General features: G+C 33.8%; 1 non-coding gene across 1 annotated transcript; it reads right to left on the bottom strand.

The window, feature by feature from the left end:
- Positions 1 to 1181: 1181 nt before the first annotated feature.
- LOC132538867 (small nucleolar RNA SNORA32) lies at positions 1182 to 1300 on the bottom strand. The gene has a single exon (XR_009550177.1). It is a non-coding gene; the product is annotated as a small nucleolar RNA SNORA32 (small nucleolar RNA).
- Between the last annotated feature and the right edge of the window lie 5149 nt (positions 1301 to 6449).

Here is a 6449-nt window from a genome sequence, read left to right as displayed (position 1 = left end):
TTAATCTGGAACCATATCTTAGCTTCATTTATCTTTTGTATGGTTCTTTTGTTTACAATATTGTTGTTTTTATTTTAATTTTTGTTAATTTTTTAAAATATTTATTTTATTTATTTATTCCCTTTTGTTGCCCTTGTTGTTTTATTGTTGTGGTTATTGTTGTTGTTGTTGGATAGGACAGAGAGAAATGGAGAGAGGAGGGGAAGACAGAGAGGAGGAGAGAAAGATAGACATCTGCAGACCTGCTTCACGGCCTGTGAAGCGACTCCCCTGCAGGTGGGGAGCCGGGGTTAATTTTTGTTATTTATTCCTCTTTGTTCTATGTTTCCTTTGCTTTCCTGATTCCCTCAAGTGAGAAATCAAGTTGTTTATTTAAGTTTTTTTTCTTCTTGATGTTTTACTGTATGACTATATTCACATAGCTTGTATTTTGATTTTTGCTGTTTTTTTTTTTTTTAGAAACTTGCTAATTTTCACCTAATAGTTACTAAGTAGTGTACTATTCAGTTTCCCAAATCTGTGTTTTTTTTTCTTTTCTGTTTGTAACTAATTCAATTAGTTCAATTCCACTGTGGTTCAATTCCACTGTGGTTTGAGAAGATGTTTGGAATGATTTTAACATTCATGAATTTATTTATGCTCTTTTTATGACATACCGTATGGTGTATTCATGAGTATGTCCCCTATGAATTTGAAAAAAAAGTGTATATTCCACTTTCTTGAGATGAAGAGCATTGAAGATGTCTAGTAGGCCTAACCTGTCCATCTATTCATATAATTTTCTTACTGAATTATTAATTCTCTGTTTGGTTGATCTGTCAACTTGAGAGAGTGTGGAAGTCCGCTTCTACTATTGTATTACTATTAATTACTTTTGTAATTCTACTATTGTATTACTATTAATTACTTTCTCATGTGTCTCAGGAATTCCTTTATATATTTTTGTAGCACCTTCTTTTGAAGCATAGGTTTGATTTTGTGAATTCCTTTTGACTGACTATTCCCCTGAGCCTTATATAGTGACATTTCTTAACTATCATTGTTTTAATTATTTTGAAGTCAACATTATTGGATATAAGAATAGCTATTCCTGCTTTTGTAATTGTCTATTGGCTTGTGTAATAGTTTTCCATCCTTTTACTTTGAGCCTATTGCCCTGTCCAGTGAGGGGGCAGTTCTCAAGATGTTCCCACAAGGCTGAATGCTACCAATGTAGCAGAGAACAAACCTAGTGGTTATTTTTTAAGGTCATGTCCACAGCAAATGAGAAACCACATTCTAAAAGCTTTGGTAATGACCTGGAGTTTGCTTCTTGATCCACATTCTTACCCTGTGTCTGATAGATGGTTTCGATCAATTAACATCTAGCAAAATCACAGAAATGAGTTATTTCTTTTTCTTCTTTATTTTTTATTACCACCATGTATATTGCAAGAACTTGATGCCAACACCATGAATCTACAGCTTTAGAGATAGAGAGGGAGAAATAACACATGTAGACCAGTTTCATCAGTCATAAATCATCTCTTTTGTAAATGAGGAGCAGTGACTCTAAATGTGGGTCTTTGCATATAGTTTGCGAGTCATAGGTGTTCCTTTGTTTGTGTTCATTTGTCTAGAATCTCTTTAGAACTTCTTGTAGAGCTGGTTTGGTTGTGATTAATTCTTTCCTTTTCTGATGTTCCTTTTCTGAGAATGTTTTTCTTTCTTTCAAATCTAAATGAAAGTCTGACAAGAGATAATATTCTTGGTTGGAATCCTTTCTCATTTAGCGCTCTGTATATATCTTGCCATTCCTTTTCAGCTTTTAGAGTTCCTGAAGAGAAATAAGAGCTATTGTTATGAATTTATTTTTGTATATGTAGTCTCTTTTTTTCTTTGATGCTTTTTTGTATCCGTTTTTTGTTGTTGTGGTGGTGGTGGTGGTTTTTTGTTTGTTTGTTTGTTTGTTTGTTTTTGGTCTTTGCCAGTTTAATTATCATGTGTCTCCTTGTCTCAGTGTATGAATCTCTGGATATATTGGATTTGGTATTCTTTGAGATCCTTGATTATTTACATCTTTCCCAGTTTTATGGGGGGAGCATTCTTTATTAATTCATCCCTGTTTCTTGCTCTCCTCTTTCTAGTAGGCTGATGATTTGAATGTTTCTTTTTAAGTTGTCACACATTTCTCTGATGTCATTTTCATCTTTTAATGCCTCTTCTAAATCCGCCACTATTTTCTTAGTTTCCCATGCTTCATCTTCATGCTTGCTGATTACTTCTTCAGCCTGTGTTTTGCTCAAGTACCTTAAGTTTGCTTCTTAGTTCAGCTAATGTTTCCTTTTGCCTTGCTTTTGTAGATTTTTGCTTATGTACTGTAGCTTTTAGTTTCTTTGTGGAATTGCTTTATTTCCCTGTTGTGTCTTTTGGTTCAGCTATTGTATTTTGTTGTTGTTTAGCTATTGTGACATTTATCTTAGCTAATGCAGCTATTAAGTCATGTGTTTGGTTCTTTCTTTCCTTCCTTGTTTTTGATCCTATTCTCTCTAGCAATATCATCTCTGCCCCTCATTCCTGTTGGAGTTTTCTTCTATAGATAATTCACTTTGATGACAAAAATGTAGAATAGTTTTTCAGCATCTACCTCACACATTGTGAATATCCTTGGTGTATTAGAGTTTTTTTTTCTGGACTTTAGTCTTGATTTTTCAGTGGGATGGATTTCTTCTGTATCCTCATTCTTTCTGATGTCAGCACATTTATCAGGTTACACAGATGTCCCAGTTATGGATGGCTGGTTTGGGATGATGGGGATGGGACCCAGAGGGGTGCTAGACCTGGGGAAATAATTCACCTTGGACTGTGACTATTTTACAATACATGGCCACCTAGGTTTGCACTTAAACCCCAAGCCACTTGAGGGAAACTTCTGTGCTGTCGTATCTTTCCTTTTCTTTCTCGGTCTCTCTCTTTTTATGTAAAATATTAGCCTGGAGTGGTGAAGTTCTAGTGATAAAAACAAAACAAAAAAAATTCTGGTGTTGCCACACCTTGTTGAGCACACAGGTGATAGTGCACAAGGATCCAGGTTCAAGCCCCTGGTCTCACCCGTAGGGGGGAAATTTACACAAGAAGTGAAGCAGTGCTGCAAGTGTCTCTGTCTCTCTTCCTCTCTATCATCTCTTTCTTTCTCGATTTATGGACGTCAATATTCAATAAATAAAGGTAATAGAACAACAACAACAGCAAAGAAACAAGCAACAACAATAACCAAAACATATACATATATATCTAATTTTTATAATTTTTATTTATAAAATGGAAATATTGACAAGAACATAAAATAAGAGGGGTATATTCTACACAATTCCCATCCCCAGAAATCTGTATCCAATTCCCTCCCTTGACAGCTTTCCTATTCTTTATCACTCTGGGAGTATGGACCTAGGATCATTATTAGATGCAGAAGGTGGAATTTCTGGCTTCTTTAATGGCTTCTCCACAGAACATGGGTGTTGTCAGGTGAATACATATTCCCAGTCTGTCTCTCTTCCCCTATCGGGGCCGGGCTCTAGGGAGGCAGGGCTCTAGGACATATTGGTGGGGTCGTCTGCCCAGGGAAGTCCAGCTGACATCACGTTAGCATCTTAGACCTGGTGGCTGAAAAAGAGTTAAGATATAAAGCAGAATAGATTGTTGACTGATTTTTAACCTAAAGGCAGGAATATTTCAGATGAAGATTTGAGGTCTCCATTTTGAAAAAAGCTAGTAGGTCTATTTTAGGTATATTCAAAGAGGTCCATGACTTTACTAGTTTTTTGCATAAACCTGCCATCAGATATGAAGGTGGACCCAAATTATTGTCTCAGGAAATTATGCCATAGTTGAAAAAAGGGCTAGAAAGCTGGATCAGAGAAGAGAGTAGCTCCCAAATATGGGGAAAGTGTAAGAATATTGTCTACTGTAAACCCCTTCAACTTGATCTGGGGACCATATGTTTATGTGTAGGAATTGAGAAAGTTAATTAAAAAGAGATTATATGCAAGTTGAAAGAAAAAAAAGTGATATTGATGTGCAAGACCAGGAAGAATTAATGGGAAGTTTTGAGCTGAATGTTTTTCTTAGTCCAAGAAGGATGTTATAAATATCCAAATTTCTCTTGCCGGAGAAAAAGGCATTCCATCCTTGTTTGATGAATCAGTTACTTTGTTTTTCATTCTTAAAAGTCAATTATTTGTCAAAGATATAGTCTCCATTCTCATCTTTAAGTGTCTGTTAATTGAAAAATAAAATTTTATCATCATAACTATTAAGTTAAGGAGAATGCCCTAAGTTTCTAATTATTTTGCTTTGTTTTTAGATGCTTTTTCATATTGGATCTGTACATTTGTCTACTTTAATGGTAGTTTAAATTTATTTCTATAGTTATATGCATTTATTCACAAAGATGTGAAAACTTTGCGTTAATATATATGTGCACATTTCCACCCTTCCTAAATCTCCCTTGAACTTATAATATTTACTTACCTGACGTTACATTTTTATGTTTATAATTTAAAAGTTGTTTATTTTTTTTACTTTAAAACTCGGTCTTCTGTTCTTTATTCATCAATAGAAGCTAAATTTTAAAGCACATAAACATTATTTACACTGTCTTGCCTTTCCGCATATATTTCTGAGTTGAAAATATAACTTACTAGAACTGAATTCACTCAGATAGATTTGTTTGAGGGCCTATCAATGTTATTTTTAAATAGTAATACTATGTACTGTACTAAGAAACCACTTTTGAACATTTTTGTTTAGATCCCTCTACTATTAATATTCTTTATTTTAAATTATTCTTTATTTCTGTCTTTTGGGTATCAAATATCCATTTATTTGATACATTGATATCAGACATTTATACTAAATAAAATCCAAACTTTGAGGACAGTGCCTTTTTAGGTTCTTGTTATTACTCTTTCAGATTTCTTCAAAAGGGAAAAATGACTCCTAATACTCAGAGAGTATAAAAACTAATTATTCATTTTATATGTTGGTAGAATTTTCATTTTCTCTTTTATCTAGGATTTGGCTCCCATATATATTTGTATTTGTTGTTGTCATGAGAACCTGTATATGTCAGGATTTAAAGGTACTTAAAATGTTCCCAATATTTAAAGCTGTAGTTTAGAGAATATAGGATCAAACTAGATTGCTTTTTATTTTTTATTTTTCTTTCCATTTAATAAGACATAGCTAACTACTTTTATTTATTTATTGCTTCTGGTTTTCAATTTACTTTGGAGTTTAGGGTTTACAGTATAGTCTTCATTTTTTTATTAGTATATTCTTCAGACTGAATAGCAAGCCCCCCGCTGTGATTTGTAGAAAAGTAAATTTCATACTTATGTTTTTATAGATTTTCTCTGTAAATCAAAACTCATGCTCAGCCCTCATCAGACAAAATGTAGAAATATAAAAACAAGACTGGATTCTCAATATATTATAACACTATATCCCATTGTATTGAAGGAAAAAAATGGCCAAAGGACATTAATAAAGGAGAAAGATTAAAACAATGCTTCATATGGGAAATATAGTAAAATAATAAATGTTTGTTGTATAAATGAAGAGTTAGAAATATTATATGTTGGTTTAATATGACTTAGCAATCAAAACACTATGGGAATACCACATGACTATTGATTTGCAAAGTGAATAATTGTGAAAAATGGCTCTTAAAATGTATTTTCATTAGTTAATTAATAATAATTTGAGACACCATAGGATTACAGGAAAATAATCCCATATTTTACCCACAACCACAATTCTGTGACCTTTCCATGAAAATCTACCTCCAAAGTAACCATCATAGCTTCACATATTTTTAGGGACAGTTTGGCCACTTTTGTTTACAAGTAAGCAAAAGTCTTTTTTTTTCTTTTTCTCATACTCCTTATCACATATAAAACCTGAGATTCTTTAATTGGTATTTTTGAAATCATTTTGTCTTTTCTTATTCCTCTATAGATTTTTACCAGTATCATTTTTTATTGTTGTTGTAGTTATTGTTGTTGCTGTTGATATCATCGTTGTTGGATAGGACAGAGAGAATTGGAGAGAGGAGGGGAAGACAGAGAGGGGGAGAGAAAGACAGACACCTGCAGACCTGCTTCACCGCCTGTGAAGCAACTACCCTGCAGGTGGGGAGCCGGGGGCTCGAACTGGGGTCCTTAAGCTGGTCCTTGCGCTTTGCTCCACCTGCGCTTAACCTGCTTAACCCTTGACTCCCCAGCAGTACCATTTCTTACTTCTTCTTTTTTTTTTTTTTTGACTAACCACCACAAACAGATACCTGCCTATCTCTTCCTCTGGCTTGCATATTTTTATTTTCATGTTTCTTTTTACACAGGTTAAAATGCATTTCACAAACTTGTATCTCCTTTGTAGCAGCTTTTTTTCAGGTCTATTTTCCTCACATA

Source organism: Erinaceus europaeus, chromosome 5, assembly GCF_950295315.1.
Source record: "Erinaceus europaeus chromosome 5, mEriEur2.1, whole genome shotgun sequence".
Taxonomy (NCBI): Eukaryota; Metazoa; Chordata; class Mammalia; order Eulipotyphla; family Erinaceidae; genus Erinaceus; species Erinaceus europaeus.
Note: the sequence above shows the minus strand (reverse complement) of the source record. Positions and strands in the feature narration are given on the sequence as shown.